The 22,812-nt window shown below is 32.8% G+C and overlaps 1 long non-coding RNA gene across 1 annotated transcript; it reads left to right on the top strand.

Moving 5' to 3' along the window:
* Positions 1–6,091: 6,091 nt before the first annotated feature.
* On the top strand, positions 6,092–20,653 carry LOC120152734. The gene is made up of 3 exons (XR_005518715.1): positions 6,092–6,177; positions 9,999–10,002; positions 20,644–20,653. It is a non-coding gene; the product is annotated as an uncharacterized LOC120152734 (long non-coding RNA).
* Positions 20,654–22,812: the final 2,159 nt, after the last annotated feature.

Raw genomic sequence — 22,812 nt, 5'->3', positions numbered from 1 at the left:
TTCATGAAATGTAATATTTCTATTTACAAAAAAATTATGAGTGACCAAAATAAAGAGAACATAACCTTTTTGGGTTAAAGAATACGCAAGAAAAACATATGGAACTACCCTTAGGGAAAAGTTTTCATAATTTTGAGGGAAAGTTGCATAATAAAGACAACCAAATATTTTGAAGTATAAGAAATCAGGGACCTTGTGAAAAAGAAGTTCCAAGGGAGTTTTTCAACCTAAGACAGAGGATGGAAGTCTATTTATAATATGGCAGTAAATTTTAACACATTCACCAAAATTTTTATAGGCACATGAAAATGAAACTTAAGAGCTCTAGATACTTCAAGAAGATGTTTATGCTTTCTTTCAACTATACCATTCTGCTGGGGTGTTTTGACACAAGATGTTTGATGAATAATTCCTAGGGATCTAAAAAGATCAGAACATTCAAAAACAACAAATTCAGATCCATTATCAATTAGAATTGTATGTACTTGAGCAGAAAAATGAGTTTTAATATAGGCAAAAAAAGATATTAAATGAATAATGGCATCAGACTTTAGTTTCAGTAAGTAAATCTAAGTCATTCTAGTATAATCATCAACCATTGTAAGGAAAAAACTATAACCAGAATGAGTGGCTAGCTTATAGGGACCTATCAACGCGTCGTTTTCACTATCAAATAATATTTAGCCTTAATCTCAAATAAAATAAAATAAAATAGTATATAGAAAGTAAGGGTCGATCCACAGGGACTAGGAGGTTGACGAATTCCACACTTTTGATCTTGCTTCAGGCATGTTTTGCAGAGAAAAGTAAAAAGGGGTTTTGAGAGTTGGAATAAAAATCAGATTTGAAAGAAAAATAAACTAAGTCAATTGAAGTGAAAATTCAATTGGTAAAAATCAGTCATGGGCTAAAGCTTTTGCCTCGATTTAAATCGATCATTGTATAGGATTTTACCTTAGGGCTCACAACGGTTATAGTCAACAGGGCCCAAACTTCTGTAACTTGTTTTTCTCTCAAAAAATTGAGAATGTAAAATTAATTTTTTATTAGATCTCAACTCTTTGTGAATTAATCGCGACAATCGTTTATTAATTCAACACCTTTAAACTCTTGAAAAACTAACTCAGATTGTACCATCTAAATCGAGAATCTAACCCAATTTCAATTTCCATTAGCGGATCGCCACTAAGTGTGTTCACAAGAAGTCGAATGTGCCACAGGCCGATCATTCCTCCCACCTCTTAATCGAAACTGAAATTAAATTCCAACGTGCACTTTTTGAAATGAAATCGCTTTGATTGTAAAAGGATGGTCGATTATCTATCCTTAATTTCTAAAAACTTAAAATGTAACCCTGAAGGGTATGATGTGCTTTTCGATTCTGACAACTTTGAATCGAGTCATTGCTTTAGCCTTTGGCTATGGAAAACTTAGCTAAGCATGATTGAATTCATGCACTTTAAGAAAGTAATTTAAAACTTGAAAAAAAAAATGAAAGAAGAACTTTATTAAAAACGTAAAGAAAGAAAAAAACAAGAGTTGAATGATGAATTCTCAATGAATTCTCAATGTTTTGAGGCTTACCCCAATGGGTATTTATAGTCCTAAAAACCCTAAGAAATTACATTTAAAATTAAAAAGATAATTCCTAAAAAATAAAAAATAAAAATAAATCCTAATTTAAATTTGAAAAATGCGATTGAGTCTCCTTCTTCACGCAATCTACTGACTGGACTTTCTAGAAGTTGTTGGATACCACGTCAGCGAAGTCATGCCCACTAATCCATTCATGAATCCAGAAAATCAAAAATTGCACAATTTTATCATTTTTAGCAATATTTCTGGAATCTACTGTCCTGCATTGAAAATGAGCGGAAATGGACAAGTTAGCAACTTAAAATGACTAATCAAGGAGTAATTAATCATAAAAATAATACACAATTTAAGCACTAATCAGGACCCCATAAGTCAACATGTATAAGGTGAAAGGGCTTATCCTACCTAGATTGACTATAAGGGAATGTCAATCTGTTTTACTTAGCTTGAGGACAAACACTACAATCATGAACACAAGCATTATCTAATTTGGAAGAAGAAAACATAGGCTACTTATGCATTTTGGTAAGAGTGACATGACCCGATCGAGCATACCAAGTACCAGTCTTATTATTAGAACAAGAAGACATACAAACAGAATCAGTAACCATGAAAGAACAAGGAAAAACAAACCAGAATCTAAAAAAGGCTCAAACAAGTAAAATTCTCCAACATATCTTATAAGAGGCAAACGTTAGGGTAGAAAACAACAGAACAATGAAAATCCATGGCTAATTTGGATACTGACAGCAGATTATGAGTAAAATGAGGTACAAATAAGACATTTTTTAACTCATGAGTAGAATCAAGAAAAAAAGAACCCTCATGAGTGATTGGGACATATTTACCATTAGGAAGGTGAACCAAACGCTGACCAAAAGTGTAAGCAATAAGATTGTTTAAGAATTTAAAATGAGATAAGACATGATCAGTCGTTCCAGAGTCCAAAATCCAGGTAAGTGACCTACTAGATGAAGAATGCTTACCATCTGAACCAACCAAATTAGCAGCAGAAGGTTTGTTGAGAAGATCCAAGATCTGTCGATACTGGTCTTGAGTAAAGACTGGAGCAGGAGGGGCTGGCACAGGAACAAAAGAAGCTGGAGACTCATTAGATGCAATATCTGATGAAGAATCTTCCAAATGCATAGTCAAGGCAATGGGAGCATTCTTCTTTCGACCGAACTTGAAATCGGGGGGAAAATCGATAAGCCGATAACATTGATCAGGTTTGTGACCCTTGATACCATAGTGATTACAATTACCAAAAAAAGGCGGTCGCCAAAGAAGCCTGATTAACAGATGGAATAGGTAGTGAATTTGGAAACATCGTAGAGGAATTAGAGAGGAGAAACACCAGAGAAATGGAGACATTGTGACTCCTCTTGGACCAACAACGAGTATGCCTGATTGACCGTCGTTGCCTTAGTAACAACTGACGAGTAAGTATCATTCAGACCCATCAGAAACTGGAGTAAGCGTTGTTGCTGAAGATGTTGAAGATTCTGTCACGCATTTCCACAATCACAAGAATGGAAAGGAACTATGGCATAGTACTCATCCCAAAACAACTCACCTTGAGTCAATTGAGCAATTTCTTGATGCAAGGACAAACAAGAGATCCATCCACCTTATGAAACCTTTCCTTCAGATCTTTCTAGACGAGGGCCGAACTAGAGGCAAACAAAATACCAGCCGAAAGCTCCTTGCTAACAGAGTTGAGAATCCAAGAGAGCACGATAGCATTGCAATGATCCCATTGAAGATGCAAAATCGGCTCATAATCGCCTTTAGAATAGTCATCGTCAATAAAACCTAGCTTATTCTTTGCAAGAAGAGCGATGCGCAGAGAACGACTCCAAAAAGTGTAATTTTCGATTCCAATCAACTGATGAGAAATGAGGAAAGTACTCGTGGTATCGGAGGGATGCAAATAGACAGGGTGATTGAAATCAAGAACGCCGTAATCAGTTGTTGAAGGCATGACGATGATGGAAAACAGAAAGAGGGGAACAAGATCGACAAAAAAAAAAATGACTTCAGAAAACAGAAAAAACAAACGAGGTAAAAAATGGGTCAAAAGAAACTAAAGTAAACCAAGCCAAAGAAACGTTAGCTAATCTGATACCATGTTGAAAATAGAATATATAAAACGTGTATATTCTCATTAAAGAATAAGTTTACATAAAGAATGTATTTATACAAGTCTACTCAACTAACTAACTGATTTATTTACAAACTAACTAAATTTCTAACTCCTCATCTTAACAGTTTTTGATCGATTCAGAATATATGAAGTATTTTATTATTTAAGTTTCTTTGTTAGAAAGACTATCTTTGGTTCTTGAATCCTGTTTGGTAATAAGAAATTGAAAGAAGATAAATAGAAAGGAACTTCGACTTTAAATTCTAGTTGTAATCTGAATCATTTCTCAAGTTCAACTTTAAATTTTGTTTTCGAATGTTGTTCTTTGTCCAATTTTTGGGACCTAAAAAATTTAAAATTATAAAATTTTGGAGGTAAATTAAATATAAATTATTGTTCAATGATCTATTTGATGTTTAAGTAGTAGTTTAGGGGTAAGACTAAATATTAATATTTTTGTTAATATTGTCATATCATCAATTTAACGAAAATAAAAATAGAGTGACCGTTTTATTACAAATCAATAACATTAGTGTTTAATTTATTATTTTTGAAACTTCAGTGAAACACATCATTGAGTGCTTTGTGTAGTTTACCCTTTTTTAACTGAGAAATAATCGTTATTATTTTAAGGTTGGAAAATCATAGTCCAATGAAAGCATGATAGTGATTGAATTATTAATTTCGTTATTTTCTTTAAAATCCTTAAAATTTTTAATTTTCTCAAAAATTTTCCTAAATTCTAAAACATTCCATAATCCCCACATTTTTATCCCTAAATCTTATCTACCATCGTTGAATTAACCACCCTCGTTTATCCTTTTCATTGCTGGACTCCACCATTGATTATCTCTTTCATTTTTGTTTATCGTTGCGTGAAACTCTTCCATTTTCAAAAGAAACCCCATCCTATATTCATGTTTTCATTAAAATTCAATGATTCATTGTCGTCGACAAACATGCACCCTCTTCTTTGTCAAACTTCCTTCTTACTGCCCTTTCGACCATGCCTTCGCTTATTTATTTGTAGTTTTCTTTTTACGTTTATAATATCCTAAACTCGATCAGTGTCTAACAGTAGCGGATCCAGAAATTTAAGAATAAGATCCAAAATTTTAATTTTTTTTTTCTTAAAAATAATGGGTATGCACTATTTTTTATATTTTTCCATTTTCCTTTAACATATTAAACTAAATTTTACTTTCTTTTTTTCAAAATAATGAGGATGAACTTAACCCTTATAGAGTTTAGTGCATTCATCCATGATGTCTAATGGGTTTAAGGTACTACATGGAGTCATCGAAACAACTATCAAATTTCAAAAAAAAAAAAATCACTCATTATTCAAACCATTTCATAAACATTAAAAACATTTTATATAGAACGGAATTCCATGACAATTTAGTACAAAATTAAATATCTTAAATTAATAAAAATTTATAGATCATGAATATATAATATAACCCGCTAATATAATTGGTTTTGCACTATGATATTCGAAGGTGTTGGAACCCATAGAGATGATCTTCAAACAGTCCAACCTGTAGGCATACAAATGAAAACATAAGTAACGAAGCTCAATAGTACACATCTACTGAAAAATACTACTTGTAATTCGTAAATGTAAACATACTCAGTAATATAAAGAGAGATGCATAAGTGTAAAATATAATGGTATTAATGGCACATGATATCACGTTTGGTTTCATCTAGCTTTAGCTATCAATCACTATACACCATCAGCACCTTATATTAACATCTGATATAATATAACATCGATGGTCTAAATAGAAAATTTCAATATCACATAACATAAATAATTATTAATATTTTTTTAATGTCAATTAGTATTATAATGAATTGTAAAAATAATTTTTTTAATTTAAAAAATCATTAAATCATTACTTTTTTAATATGAAATAATATAATAAAGCATAAAAAAATTTTCATCGGGTTAATTTCTTTTCTCCAAATTCATAGTTTGATATAGGTGTAGAGAGAACTCGAGTCTGAAACTCTGCTGAGCCGGCTTTTGGTTTTTGTTTATTTTAAAACCTAATAAGCCCAATGATCCGTCGCACAGTTGCTTAACCTTAGTCAGTATCGGGAGAAGCTGCACTCTCAGTATCTGACAATGGAAGGCCCCGTCGAAGAAACGGTGAAACAAGTTTCTGATTCAGCTGTGGATTCGGCTTCTACCGTTGAAACTCAGAGCAAAAAGTATATCTATTTCCCTCTTCATCTCTCTTTCTACTTGTTTGATTCATGAGAAAATTAACAGAGAAACAATAATATACTTCGATTTTCAATATGATTTTATTTATTTATGTTTGTAAAATGTGTTGGCTGTGCTCGTAAGAAGGAACTTAAAAATAAGCAGCGGGAAGAGGAGCGCCGCCGTATGGAGGAGGAAAAAGCAGCCAAACAGGTACTACGTTGCTTTGCGAGGTTTCATCCGAGCTGGCACCACGAACATCCGCGTCTTATCCGAGCTGGCGCCACGTAAAGACAGATTCGCGCCTTCCATTAATACCACAATCGTTCACACCTCCCACATTAATACCACATCCGGCTAAACCCCCTCCCCTCTCTTTATAAATACCCCTCCCTTCTTCATTCAAACACATACCAAACACAAACATTCAAACCCTCTCAAAGCTCAAACCCAATGATAAATTAACAATTTATTATTTTATTAAATTTTATTATATTAACTTTTTATTAATTTTTGTAGTTATAAAATGGAAGACAGTTTGCTACATTTAGATGCACATCATGAGGCATTTTGCTAATACGATAATAATTTTAAATTATATTTTAATTTTAATTATTGTTAATATTTTATTTATTTAATTTTTTTAATATTAGTTTATATTTTAATTTCTATAATATTTATTAAATTAGGAGAGAGATCGTTTATTAGATCCCTTCATTCGTAATCTTAATTAATCTGTGATGCTCAAATGGCATTAACTGAAAGTAAATGAAAATTAAATTACAGAAACTTAGATTTCATAAACAACAACTACATCAAGCACAACATCAACGATTACTTGATGAAAAAAGAGATGGACATTTTTTCCTAGTGTGTCATAGGTTTCTACAATACCCACATCTTTTGTTTTCTCTAGATGTTTCCCGAATATCCATATCACAATGAATTCGAGTGAATTTTGTACGACCGGGCTCCCTCAATAAGGACGGATCTGGTACAATCGAAAGCTCATTCTAAACCTCATTATGGTCTTTCTCATTACCTAAGGGGGAACTCAAATTTATATTCCTTAAACACTTCTGAAAATCAGTATACGGGATCCACAAAACGGTTATAATCTTTACGGGTATATGAGAAAGCTGTTATGACATGAGAGAATGGATACTTCAGAGCTTGAAAAAACTCACAGTCTCACCATCTATCTTGTAGATTAACTCTGAACGAGTTAGCTTGAATCCTTGAAGAGGTCACGGGATCTCTGTGACACGAAATAATTCATGGGTTCTAGAGAAACTTGTTATATACATTCCATTTGATGCAACAATTCTTTTTTGTAGATCTGTAACTAATCTAGGATGATAGACATGACCGTTTTGCATCCAAGTTTGAGCTTGTCCCTCGAGCTTGGTAAATAGCGTTCCCAAACAAAAATATGTCGTTTTTACCAAAGTCGTTACTGGTAAATGACATGCCCCCTTTAAGGTCGAATTGATAGCCTCAGTCAAGTTGGTCGTCATGTGTCCATATCGATATCCACCATCATATGCATTTGTCCACATTTCTTTATTGATGAGAATGATGTAATCGTATCCTTCCTCGTACTTTCTTCGCAACTCTTGAAGCATGGACTCAAATGTTTCAGGTAGTATTTCGTAACCTGAGCATAAAATGTAGAACTTATTAACTTTATTTCCATAAAAAAAATGAAAATGATTGAGAAATAAAAAATAACATTTTGACATACCCATGCGCACATTGACGCTCATAATTCTTCTTGAACCTTACATGATAGTGTTGGGACCGTCGACGCACCCTATGGCGCAGCGGAAACAAAACTCGACGATCTCACCAGTGATCCAAGTACGAAAAGAACTGAAATCGGGAGGAAGGGATGTGAATACTTACAGCGGGTTCCACGAAATCACGTCTCGACCTCTACTCAGTTCACCCGATTGAGAGCAATAATTTTCTTCCCAAAATCGTTTTGATAGAAAAAACGGCTAAAGGTTTTGTGTGTGTGTTCTAAAATGGCTGCTAGACCTAACACACCCTTTTATAGCCAAGTTACCCTAATCATATTAGGGTTTTATTATTTCAAATTAATTAAATTTATATTTAATTAATTAGAATTTAATAATCCTTTTATATCCAAGTTACCCTAATCATATTAGGGATTTTATTATTTCAAATTAATTAAATCTATATTTAATTAATTGAAATTAAAATATTTGAGATTATTTAAAACATATATTTAATTAACTCTAGATATATATTTTAGTAACGTACAACAAATTATACATCTTTTCTCGTTTCAATCATAGGGTGTGACCCTGTAGGTTCTTGTAACGTTAGCAGTAATTATTAGAACAATTCTAATATTACATACAATGAGTGACATCTAGCAATATATCATTGTCACATAAGCTACAAGAAAATATGATTCGACATATCATCTTGGTGATTAATTCTTTTATATATTACATCCTTATGTCCTTTATATCTAGAATAGACACAAGTCTTGGAATAGTCACACTTGTATAGTTCATCTATTGTTTCTTGATATCTAGAGTAGTCTTTAATTAACAAATAGTTTATGATATCTCATATCAACTTATTCGAGCATGGCCATGTGTTTCTAGTCTTACTCAATCAAGTGGCATGTGATATATTTCCTATTATGTAGGAAGGATAAATCATATCTTAATCATACACACCCACTACATATATTGAGATATATTCAATAACAGTCTTTATAGAGCAACCAGTTACGGAGCTTGTTTGGCTGCATCAAAACATACAACAATATATGTTGGGATAGTATTGATCTCAAGTCTGAGGATCATACATATAATCATCAACATGAGCAATGTTATGATTGTCACATAATAATCCAAGACATATGCTCATGGTGGGTCAATCCAATACATTGTTCTCTAACAATATGATCATGTATCAATTCTGACATCTCTATGTCAATGTCAACTCGTTGTCATCAATCAATAACATGTTAGTCTTAAGCGTATTATTATTGTCCATGCCCATAATAATACTTGACTAGGGATCTTTTAATAATAACAATTATGCCATTATATGGACTTTATTATCTTTCAGTTTATGTTAAACACATATATATAACTGAAAATAATAGCGGTAATACCTTTATTCAATAAAATCGATAAATAAAAGTATTATTAGAATCATCATATGATTGATCTTTGGGCATACTCTAACAGATAGTTTGCAGTAATATGTCGTACACAGTACCGATGTCGGACATAGGGTGGTTGCCACATTGGACCCAAATAATCCATTGTTGCTTTGATCTGAAATGACATAGATTTTTTCCCTCGTGATAACATGTAAGCTTAAGTTTCTGATGAGAAAAACCCAAGAATTTGTATCTTCTCCTTCAACAAGGGCAAAAGCAACTAGAAGTATGTTGCGATTATCATCTTGGACAACTGCCAATAGTAAAACTTGCTTGTATTTTCCATACAAGAATGTCCCGTCGATTTGGACCACGGGCTTGCAGTATTTCACAACATTAATGCACTGTGGGTAAGTCCAAAAAAGTCGGTATAATTGGCATCGATCGCGAAGCACTCGATCATTGTGGTATGCATGGCAAGTTTCAAAGTCGATAATTATCCAGGATTCAATCTGCACATCACCTAAACCAACTTGGTAGTTCATTGTAAGATGCATCCCATTCACCGTGAAGTTTTTTAATGGCATTTGGCTTTGCCTTCCATGCTTTCATGTATGAGACGATATACCCATACTGCGAATGTATAGCTGAAATCAGTACAGCAATAGCTATATGGAAGCTTGCTTTTACCATGAGCATGATGGCTTGGCAGATAATGTCGGAGTCCAATTTGGGATGATACTGGTTGATCCCTCCAGCACAGCATATGTGAGGACCGTTGTATATCGTTAGTTCCAATATATTGTTTTTCTTCTTCCTCTTCAATACGCGAACTATCCAATTGCACCCGTTATCACGTTGGACACAGTGGCAAACATACTTTTTGGTGGTAGAGCGGTCGACTCTGGACTGAACAGAATTACGAATATTTTAATTCTTAATTGCTATCATCGATTCTTCTTTGCATGAAAACTCCATTCGTTTATATAACTCACCATCATTGACTGATGAGTTAAATCTATAGTCACCAACATTAGGCATATCTACAAATTTTGACACGTACATTGCACTATAGTCAGCTTCATACATGTGTGTTGGAGGTTCAGTGTGTATCTATTTATGAGAACTTCATCTACATCATCATCATCGGAGTTTTTGTTGAACTGCGGTGATTCTAGCTAAACGAATAGACCAGTCTCAGTACCATCCACACCTGGCTCACAAATATATTCTTTTGGTGGAGATGAAGGTTCCTCCACAATGTCGACATTTAGGTCGAACAAGCTGGTAATTGCACACCTTACCCTTGAATTTGAAGGCATCTCAACATTGAGGTCAAAGAAGCTCGCAGTTGAATGCCTCCCCCTAGATCTTGAAGGCATCGTGTCAAATGGGTACTCCATAGATTTCTGCGTCGAGAGTATCTCCATATTCAGGTCAAAGAAATTGGCAGATGAATGTCTTCCCCTTGAACTGGATGTGATGTTTCCATACAGATTGTTTGTGGAGCCACCTCGGTATAGATCGTAAAAAGTTGCTGATGAATGTCTCCCCATTGAACTTGATGGGATGGCACCATGATGTGGATTTTCCATTAACGAGTTAAAATCATTACATATTACTTGAGTTGGGCTGTCAACTTGATCAGCTTGTTGAGCTAGCCCATAGTGGGAGCATAATGACATACCATGAATAGCACACACTTCAATAAATTTTGCATACATCTATGCATCGGCGTCTGAATAATGATTTTGAGAATCAACCATCATAGAAACATCGTCACCATTGGATAGTTCCAACGTTGTATAAGTTAACAGAAATACTGCAGTTGGAAATCTGTACTGAAGTGAGAACAATCTTCTAGTACTTCCAACATGAATCTTCCTTGACATCTTCATTATCAGCTCCTCAAGAGTTATGTTTCTCTTGAAGGATATTTTGACAGAATGATTTAATGAGAACAAGACGCCGGTTTCATCTTCCCGAATTTCTCCATCATAGTAAACAATAGCTTAAACACACGTCATTCTAAGAGTTTGAAAGATTGAGAGTCTCATATCTGTAAAAGCAATAGCTGAAATACACCTAATTAAATAAATAGTATATGAATTCAAATATAATCTAATAAAAAATTTAAAAATTTTCAAAATAATTTAAATAATATAATTTTATATTATTAATGTATAGGCAAAAATGTCTAGACTTATGATCCTAATTTCCAATTTTACAACCGCAAAAAATAATAAAAAATAATTAGTACAATAAAAAATTTTCAAATAATCATATATAAAATAAATATAATATTGTAAGTAGTGTTTAAGTTAAACTCTTCATCCTAATTTATCTCTAAAACTTCTTCTTAATTTATAGAAAATATGACTCCTATTTTATCTAGGTCTCTAATTCATGTGTATAAAAAGCCTATGCACCATATTGTGTAAGAGGCAATTTTCCTTTGAATAAAAGAATTTTAATTCTTTCACTACCGAAAAAATCTAGTTCTTTGCTGCCTTGAATACACATTCCTCCGGTGACACCCATATCAAGAAAGGCCATCCCTGGTGCGATCACTGTCGGAAACCTGGTCATGTTCGTGATAAATGTTGGAAACTACATGGTCGTCCAGCCAACTGGACTCCATCGAAATCCTCCTCGCGTCCATACCACGGTAACTCTACTGTAACAGCATTGGAAGGTGGTTTATTTTCTCGTCAACAGCTAGACGATCTACGGTAGATGTTTGGTCATTTACAGATTCCTCTTGCTCTGAGCCCAAGTCTGCCTGCACTGTTAGCGAAGGTAGTTCTCTTTTAGCCTCCTTATCCCCTTCACCTGGATGTGTCTCTTGGATTGTTGATTCCAAAGCAAGTGATCATATGACGGGTAACTTCAGTTTATTTTCAACATTTCACAAAAATGGTATCTCGTGCAATGTTCATATTGTTTATGGCTCCCTATCACCAGTTAAGGGCAGTGGCTTGGCTCGCATTAATAGCCGCATTATTCTGTCTAATGTTCTATTTGTTCCAAGTCTGACTTGCAATCTTCTTTCGATTAGCAAATTATCTACATATTGGTTTGTACTTCTTATTTTACTCATGATTATTGTGAATTTCAGGATTTGACCTCGGGATGGTGATTGGCAATGCTAGGCGTCATGGTGGACTCTACATCCTTGACGCTCCTCCTTATGCTCTCATTCCAAACCACTCACCCACACCATTTATTTCTTCTTTTGTTTCAGTTTCCTCTACAGATGCGGCTACCGACATTGTGTTATAGCATTTTAGATTAGGTCACCCAAGTTTTCCTTATCTTGCAAAATTGTTTCCCAAATTATTTATTGACAAAAATCTCGCATCATTTTCTTGTGACATTTGTTCTCTTGCAAAACACATTTGGAGATCTTATCCTCATTCTCCCTTCCGCTCACCTAAACCTTTTTCCTTATTTCATATTGATATTTGGGGACCTTCACGGGTTACAGGTTTTCATGGAATTTGTTGGTTTATTACTTTTATTGATGACCACTCTCGTACCAATTGGACCTTTCTTATAAAGGAAAAATCTGAGTCTTGTATCATCTTCAAACGATTCCACAAAATGGTTGAAACACAATTCCAAAGTTCCATTGGCATCTTGAAATCTGATAATGGTGGCGAATACCTCTCTCAGTCGTTGGGATCTTTCTTCCAGGAAAACAAAAATAGTCCGCCTCACTTCCTGTGTCGACACTCCACAATAAAATGGGGTCGTCGAACGTAAAAACTATCATCTTCTTGAGGTAACCCGAGCACTCTTTTTTTCTTCTAATGTTCTGAAATACTTTTGGGGTGAGGCTCTCTTAATAGCTACTTTTCTAATCAATCGTTTGCCTAGTAATATTCTTGCCTTTAAGTGTCCACGGGATATCCTTTCCACTAAATTCCCTTATTTCAAACCTTTTACCTCTTATGTTCCTCTTCGTGTCTTTGGTTGTACTTCCTTTGTCCATGACCACAATCCTTATAAATCTAAACTTGATACTCGGGCAATTCAGTGTGTCTTCACATTTGTGGATGTCACTTTTCAAGAGCATAAACCGTTCTTCTCAAAAACCGAAATCCAGGGGTGAGTGAGTCTGAATTTCAATAATTTCATACCTTTATTTAATTTATTAAATAAAAACAATTGATAATCATTAATTAAAAATCAAATAAACATTAATATATTTTATATATAAATATTTTACTCATTTCACCTGTAATCTTTAAATCAAAATCAAGTCTCAACACAGTTGATAAAATTATAAAAATGTTATTGTCTTGAAATATTAATTCATATTATTGTAATAATAATATTGAATAAAATGTTTTAAAAAATATAATTTAAGAATAGGAGAACCCATGTTTAATGATATTTTTATATACATTAATATAAAAATATCTATCACTTTATCTATAATTATTATTGAACGAATTTTAAAATGTATATTTATACGTAAAATATTTACTTTAGTCCATGTCATGATGTAATAAAATTAAAACTTTATAAAAAAAATTCTTTTGACAAATTTTATATCTAATCATAAATCTATCTAGAGAAGAGGGAAAAGGGAACTTAAAGAAAAGAATGGGAAGTATTCCAAGCCAATTTAAAACTCAAGACCTAAGGGAATGAGGAAATAAAGATGAAGATATTAATACGTTTTTATTTGATACATAAGTTGTGTAAAATTGAGTTTAGATAATCTATTTTGATTTTGAATTCTAAAATTTAAAAATTTAACCTTAATTCCTAATCCTACAACTTAAAATTTAAAAGGGAGAGAGATTCATTCCTTTTTGAAAAATCTATTTTTTATTGGTGTAATGTTTATCTCTTTTCTTTTTCATCTTTGTCGATCGATAGTGGTACCAATTTTAATATTGGTTGTTGATCGCCGATATTCTTTATTGTCATTTTCTTTTCTTATATCGCATCTCTATTTTCTTTTATTATTTATTTTTAATAAATTTTCCTGTAAAGCATGTTTTCAGTTGCTTTTATAACATGTTTTATGTAATAATTAAAAGTATAAAGTAAAGGAAATGACAAGAATAAAAGAAATATAGTAGATAGAGCACCAAAATAAGAACAACAAATAAGCTAAACATTCCTTCATCCACATATTTTCCATACCTTTAACCCTCAAACCTATTAGGATTTATAGTATATAAAGCCCAAACCCCAAAAGCCCATTAAAATATTTATTTATTTATAAAAGTTCTGTTACATTTTTTGGTCTTATGTTTTCTATAATGCCCCAAAACTCGGGTCAGTAGTTTGGGTCAACTCGAGACCTTTAAGTAAAGCCAATTAAACTTTCCAAGATAGTTGGACCAAGTTATATAGGTATTGGGCTTAAGTAAGGCCAAATAGTTAAGGGTAAATGATGGTTTTAAGTATAGGTAAAAATGAGAGGGACCAAAAGAGTAGTTTACCCATATTTGGTTTTAAAGGTTATAAACCCCCTTTTTAGATGGATTTCACGAGAACCTTCCCCAAAAATATATTCTTATTCCTTTTCTCTTCTCATTTCTTATTCTTTCTCCAAAATGAGCCAAAAAGGAGCAAGTTTTTAGGATTCCAAGTTTAGTTTGAAGAAACAAAGGTAAGAACCTTAATCTTCTTCTCTCAATCTCCTTTTTAAGCCCTAAATCATAGGTTTTTGATTAAAATTTAAAAATGGTTTTTTTGGAGTTGAGTGAAATCAAGTGTTTTAAGCTTTTTTTTGGGTATATTTGAGTTGTGGGAGTTGTATTTAAGCTTAATCTAACCTCTAGTTGAGTAGTAATCCATTTCCTTGCTTGGTTTAGTTAAAGAGGTGAAAAAGAGTTTTAAAGAAAATGATAAAGGTAAGGTGACTTCTAGTTGAGCTGAGGGAGATTTTAGCAACCAAGGAGGCCATGTAACACACTGTTAACCCTTTTATACTCTTAGTGATCATTAGAGATGTTTTCTAGCTTAAGAGTTAATTATAAAGCTTAGTGTTGCATAATCATGGTAGTTTCCATGTTTTGATGTTTAAGTACCTTGTAAATCCTTATTTATGCTCTTATTTAATCACATAAGACTTTAAGAACGTTTGGGGACCTCACTAAGGTTTTTGGGTTAGATGAATAGTATATTTTCGAGTGAAAATTTGTTTTTTACAGGTGGAGTATCGATACTATAGGGATAGTATCGATACTTATTCATTATTCCAAACAAAAGACATGTTTTCTAGGTAGGAGTATCGATACTCTTACAAGAGCATCAATACTTTAGGAATAGTTTTGAAACTCCCAGGAAAGTATCAAAACTTGCCAGAACATAGGGCTAAAAAGTATTTGTACTTATATAAAGTATTGAAACTTTAACAGGAGTATCGATACTCCAAGAATAGTATCGATACTTTCAGTTTGTTTTGAGCAGTAAAGGTCGTTTTTAGCGTTTTAGACTCGAGGTACCCCAACACTTAGTAATTCTTCATATAAGACTACAAGTGAGAACGTTAATGTTATTTTCAAACGTAGAAACAAGTTAAAGTTATGAGAAATAAAACTAGCATTGCTTGAATGCTCGGGAAAACGACCAGGACACCCGAGTTCCTTTAAAAAAGCTAGCAAAGTTGACCATATAGATGCAATCCAAATATCCTTTGGTAGGGTCGAGGCCCTTTTGACTAACTATGTTTGTCGAGGTCTTAAAACTCATTAGAATAAATGATGGGTTAAATAGGGGAATAGTTTTTGATGCAAAGAATTTCGAGGGTCATATCCAGGGTAGACTAGAGGGGTGTAAGGTGTTACATTTTCGGTCATTTGATCATTTTTTCATTTATCTTTTTTTAAGGGTTAATTTGTTATCATCACAACTGATCAAGATAGTGCTTATCTGATATCTTATTGGTATTCTCTACTTTGGACCCTAAGATTGGGTGTGGATACCTGATTTGCGTTCATGGATAGATTTTCACTTTGCTTGAGTCTGATTTGCGAGTTGTAAGTGGTCTTTTAATAGCTTGATGCCCTTTTGTGGTTCATTGCCTATACTATTAGATGTGTTTATTTATATCTTTGTTCGAGTTTCTTAATTAGATTTGTAATCTTTCCTTGTATGGTTATTATGTGATTCTAAGTTGCTAGTTTTATTTCGATGATTATAGAAAATTGTCCTAATTATATTCTTAAATTATGATTGTAAATCTTCATTGTATTTTGAGATATTTCCTATTTTGAATAAAATTAATTGCTTCTATAAAAAAATTAAAAGGGAGTGATATACAATAATATACTTCTTAAAGGTCTCTGATTCAAACAATTATGTTTTAGGGGGTATGTATATTATCAGTTAGTAATAAAGATTTTGAACATATATTATCTTATATTCATCGCTTATTTAATAAAAATATAATAAAATTTAAAACTCTAATAACAAACTCTAAATAAAACACATGACATTAAAATAGATAAATTTATATAAATGAAAATTCACACCAACTGAATACCAGATAATTTTTCTATATTAATAGGGGCTGTCTCAGGAAAGGCGGACTAATATACGATGTTACCAGATACATTATAAGATATTTAACAAATTCGGTTTAGCGCTACCGGAAATGTTGAGTAATAATAATATTGTAGGTGGAAATAATGAATAAATATTAAAAAATTAGGCAACCCGCAAACTTAGCTTGTCGGTATGTGTCGATACAAATAAAATTGTATCAATCCATAATATAATAGGTAAAAATATGACAAAACTTGTTTCGTTATGACAAAACCGGTAAAGCGCTACCGGATATGTTGAAAGTATCGATTAGATTGTAATTAGTATCGACAGTTTTAGAATTTAAAAGAGAAGCAGTAATAGCACTAATAAAGTGTCGATACAAATAAAAATGTATCGTTCCATAACATTATAACATGTAAAAATATGACAAAACCGGTAAATCACTACCGGATATGTTGAATGTGTCGATACCATTTAAATAAGTATCAACACTTTTGGAATTTAAAACAGAAGCAGTAATAGCGCTTATAAAGTGTCGATACTTTATAAAAATATATCGATCTATAACAATATAACAGGTAAAAATATTACAAAACAAGTATCATTATGACAAAACCGGTAAAGCGCTACCAGATATGTTAAAAGTGTTGATACTTTAATATAAGTATCGACACTTTTGGAAATTATAAGAGAAGCAGTAATAAAACCTATAAAGTGTCGATACTTTATAAAAATGTATCGATCCATAACAATATAACATGTAAAAATATGACAAAACAGGTATCATTATGATAAAACTGGTAAAGATCTACAGAATATGTTGAAAGTGTCGACACTTTAATATAAGTATCGACACTTTTGGAATTTAAAAGAGAAGCAGTAATAGCACCTATAAAGTGTCGATACTTTATAAAAATGTATCGATCCATAACAATATAACAGGTAAAAATATGACAAAACAGGTATCATTATGAAAAAACCAGTAAAGCGCTATCGGATATGTTGAAAGTGTCGATACTTTAACATAAGTATCGACACTTTTGGAATTTAAAAGAGAAGCAGTAATAGCGCCTATAAAGTATCGATACTTTATAAAAATGTATCGATCCATAACAATATAACAGGTAAAAATATGACAAAACTGATCTCGAAATGACAAAACCGGTAAAGCGCTATCGGATATGTTGAAAGCGTCGATACTTTAATAAGTACGCGTAAAATATTATCAATACTTTTTAAAGAAATGGGTAAATATCCTATCGAAAGTATCAACACCTGACATAAAAGTATTGACACTTTGATAATTGTATCGATTAAATATAAATAACATATTCGGTTAAAATATAAAGGGCATAGCTAAATTTCATCTGAAAATAGATAGAACACGTCCGAGTTTTTGAGAAATCGAAGCGTAATTGTTACTACATTTCAGAAGGCATTTTTAAAGTAAAGTTTGTTTGTTTGTTACTGTAGTCGAATCGAAAAGTATGTTGTCAAAACCCTAATTTTTTATTATTACAGTAATCGAAAATAGGGGTATTATATGTTGTTTGGGGTTTTCGAAGTAAAGAAGCATTTGGGACCGATTACAGGTAGAAAGTGATATTCTAGGTATATGATAAATATAGAAACTCTTATTAAATATTATAGGTAGAAAATGATATTATAGGTTGTATAAATGTGTCAATACTTGGAGTATTGAGTTTTCTCATTCGTTTGAAGGAAATATGGATTAGGGTTTTTGGGTTTAGCTTGAGGATTTTGAATCGAAACCAAGAAGGATTTGAGATCGATTATATAATATTATAGGTAGAAAATAAATATCGATAGTTGTATATAATATTATAGGTAGAAAATGATATTGTAGGTTGTATAAATGTGTCATTACTTATAGTAGTGGCCATTCAAATTCTTTTGAATGAAATTGTTTTAGTACAAGATTAGTTATCGATATTTGCATATTGAATAAAGTGTATGTAACCAATATTTGATTTTGATTTGCGTAAACTGATATATGAAGGAAAAATGAAGTCAACGGATCTTGAAATTGTTGGTGGCGAAGATGACTTTGAAATTGAGGCCGAGAGTCGAAAGCAACCAAAGGGTGAACATATGTACTTCTAGTAAGTATCAATGTATTTTTGTTATTTGTTGAAATGGTAATTGGATTAAAGTATTTAAGAACTTTAAATTGATAACAAATTTTAAATATTGACAGTACGACCGAATGCCAAATGATGAAGGAATCTGATAATCACATCGGTTCGGTATGTAAAATGAAATTAACATTCAGTATTATTTAGCGTTAATGTATTGATTAAGAAACGTTTATGCTTAATATTAGGTGAAAAATGATGTGTTGGAGAAATGGAAGTCAATGAGTTACGCCAAGAAGGAACCTTACATCACACGGTCAAAGATGGATAAACAAGAATACAAAGCTTGGAGGAAAGCACTTGAAAAGAATGTATTCATTAAACTTGTAAATACTTTGAAAAAAGATATATAAGAACAATAATATTATATATTTTTAAAAAATGTAGGAAGTGTCGACAAGGTGCAGCAGAAAAGGAGTGAATTCATTAATTGAACACCTTAAGGAGAATGGGCAATTGAATGTGCTGAAAGAAACGGGGTTTGGATCTTTGATAAGAGTGAGGGATCGACCAATTCAGAGGGAATTGTGTCGATGCTTGGTGGAGTAATTTGATGCCCAATAATGTATGGTTAAATATGGTGATTATTCATTTCCTATGGGGATCCCATGTGCTTCAACCGTATTGGGGGCAGAAAATAAAGGAAAAAGTGTTGCAGAAGTCAGTAGGAATAAGATCTCGAAATCACTTGCCTCCAAATATGATTTGAAGTACAAGGTGACATATGCTGAACTTGAAAATGAAATCAAAAGTGGATCTTCAAGGGGTGACTTGAAGGCCCGAGTTCTATTGTACCTTGTCGGGATCTTTCTTTGTCCAATGGGTGATACATCAACGAGAAAGGACAATATGAAGTTGATTTGTGATGAAAGCTTGAAAGGTGAATTCAATTGGGGTGAATTCAATTGGGTTGAATATGTCCATTCAAGATTGATTGAATCAATAATCAGCTTTCAAAAGGGCTCTCAGAGATACCTCAATGGGTGCATTGCAATCTTATAGGTAAATGAGTTAAAGAACGTTTTTGTTTTATATATAAAATGATAGTATAGTTATTATAAAAAATGATAAATTTAATTATAAATGCAGGTTGCACTGTTCAATTTTTGGTTGGACGTTAATAGTGTGGCAGCATATGAAAGAATCAGAGTGGCACGCATCCGTGCATATGGGAAAGAAGAGGTGGTTAGAGTGATGGTGAAGTTGAAGTTGGATAGACCGACGAAGCAAGAAAGGGTAATAAATGTAATTAAATAATATTAAGAATAAAATCAATTTATTAATATTGTAATTTAATTTTGAAGGTTATTGGCAAGGAGGTAGAGGAGGCAGTGGAGGCAGTGGAGGTAGTAGAGGAAGAGGATAATGAAGAAGAGATGGTAGTAGGGGGATGACGGTGAGGGAAAACAGAGTAAATTCGACATTTTGATGTCTGAATTGGTGGATGTAAAAAAATTCCTTTTTGATATTCTGCAAAAACAATCAAGAGTCGAAGAGACAATTGAGAGGCGTAAGGGGGAAGTGGGTGAAAAAATAGATGGAGTGGTGAAAGAAGTTAAGGTGTTGAGGGGTGAACTTAAGATGGTGACGGGTGGAAAAATTGATGGAGTAGTGAAGAAAGTTATGGAATTGAGGAGTGAACTTACGGGGTGAAGGGGTGGTTGATAAAAAGTTGGATGAAGGGGAAAAATGAAGGGTGAAATAAATGCGATGAAGTTATGTAGAGGAAAAATATGATAAATTGAAAAAATATGAAGAACAAAATATGGAGGAAGTGAGGAGGAATGATGTGGATATGATTTATACACCGGAGAGTATTATAGATGCAGATTTGGATTCAGAATGTCCTGCACCCAAGAAGAAGCAGAAGGTAAGCTGAATAAAATAAAACTTAATTTGATTTTTATTATGCTGTTGTGACAAAAATTTGTATGCAAAATTGTAGGTTGAAAAACAGAAATTCCAAGCGGAATTGGTGATTTCGAAGCTGCATTGTGTGATTATTTATAGAATAGTGGGTTAGAATCATTGTAAGTGCAATATATTGCTTTGTGAGTGATATTTAAATATTTCATGACAAAATATTAATCCTTATGCTTTATACATATATGTTGTAATCGTAATGGGAAATCAATTCGCTACTGTAAACAACATTGAAATGTTGAAGCCTATGGAAAGGGTTGGCGGTGCGGTAAGTAGAAATTAAAAAATATTAAAACCTAGTGAATATGTTCTGATTGTGTAATTAATTTTGTTAGGTTATTGATTTGGCCGGCTGGTTATTATGTTATGAATCGAAAAAGTTACTCGGGAAGATTGGCTACATTCCATACCACTTAGCGGTGAGTTAAAATAATAAATGTTGAAAAGTAGTGTTATAGGCGGTAAATTAATAATGATTGTCGCGTAAATGAAACAACAGATGTTAGAGGACTACGCAAATGTTGATGGTGTTGCGAGCTTTTGGGGGTCGATATTGGATGACTATGTGAAATTCACCGAGTGTGCCAAGGTAAGACACCATACGAATTGCAAATGATGTTTTAGGATATATAATGTTAAATTTTGTCAAATTGGGTGTGAAATTTATTGCAGATCCTGATCACAATAACCTACACTGGTTCTCATTGGTATATGTTGGTGTTGGATATGGTAGAACGTGTTACAACGGTATATGATAGTCTATTTTCTTCTCCAGCGGCCAAACAGAGAGCGAATGATGCTAAGAGATTGGTATGTATGAAAGGAAATTATGAAAATTAAAATGCATAATTTATTTGGATCATAACTTGATATTTTTTAATGCAGATGACAATATTAGATAATTATAATAAAGAACGCATTTTTGTAGAAGCATGTGATCGTCTAAAGTCCCATTGAAATAATTCAAATTTGTGGAGCATAAGTTGAATGAGCAATTGAATGGGTATGAGATGTTATCATAAATAGAAAGCGCAATTTATGCAGGTTTCATAATTGACATGTGTGGTATTCAAATTTTGTAACAAATATGATTACGACATTTATGTGATTATGCGGATGGAATCGATCGGTTCTAGAGGGGCAACTGGTGATTTTGTAAGTGGAATGAAAAATTAGTTTATGGTTAAATTGTTAAAAGTCGTAGATTGAATGTTGTGGTTTACAATAGTTAACGTACTGACAATTTGAATATAGGTTGTTGGAGAATGGGATCGTACGCGAATATTAAATGATATCGTAAGCCACAATCAAAATAAACTAAGAGAGAAGATGACAAAAGCTACCATCACACACATGAATAACAAAAGGGCTTGATGATGTCAATGTAAGGGAAATTTTGTATTCGGTTTATAATTTTGTATCTGAATGTAATTATGTATGAGATGAAAAAAGTTAGCAATAGATTGTTGTACATGTTTCTCATACATAGTATGAGTAATTATGTATGAGATGATAAAAGTTAGCAATAGGTTGTTGTACATGTTTCTTATACATGTTGATACTTACGATATATGGAGATCGTTGTCTACATTATTCCAAATGTCACTAACATAATTATCATCATATGGGGGACTGAATGGTCATTCTATTCCATCTTTGAAAAAATCAATTGATGTAGGTTGTGTACTTGTTTCCAAACTGAGTTTAACTTGAGGACGTGTTAGTTTATTATCTCCCTCACCGTTGTAGAACCCACATCGCCTAATTTTCTTCTCGACTTTGTTCTTTGGTACTTCTTTTTGCTTGCGTTGTTTTCGTTGAGGGTCACGAACGTTATTTACTACACTGCTCTGGTTGATTGAATCATTCAAACCAAATGAGTTTTCAAATTATGTTATTAGTCTTTTCATCTCATCTCATGCGGTTTTGAAAGATGTATATGTCTTTGATACAATGTAGCATAACCGACTTGACGTTGCACATAGAGCAGTGAACCTTGCTATTTGTATGACTTCTGAATGCACATTCAAGTCAATAAAACTGAGCGCACAAGCCTTCATATCCTTAGTCCACCTACTTTGAATCAAAGACCAGGCAAATGTGTGTATTCCAA

The sequence above is a fragment of the Hibiscus syriacus genome, unplaced genomic scaffold, assembly GCF_006381635.1.
Source record: "Hibiscus syriacus cultivar Baekdansim isolate YM2019G1 unplaced genomic scaffold, ASM638163v2 tig00111095_pilon, whole genome shotgun sequence".
In the NCBI taxonomy this organism is placed as follows: domain Eukaryota; kingdom Viridiplantae; phylum Streptophyta; class Magnoliopsida; order Malvales; family Malvaceae; genus Hibiscus; species Hibiscus syriacus.
The sequence above is the reverse complement of the archived record's forward strand: the minus strand, read 5'-3'. Positions and strand labels throughout refer to the sequence as shown.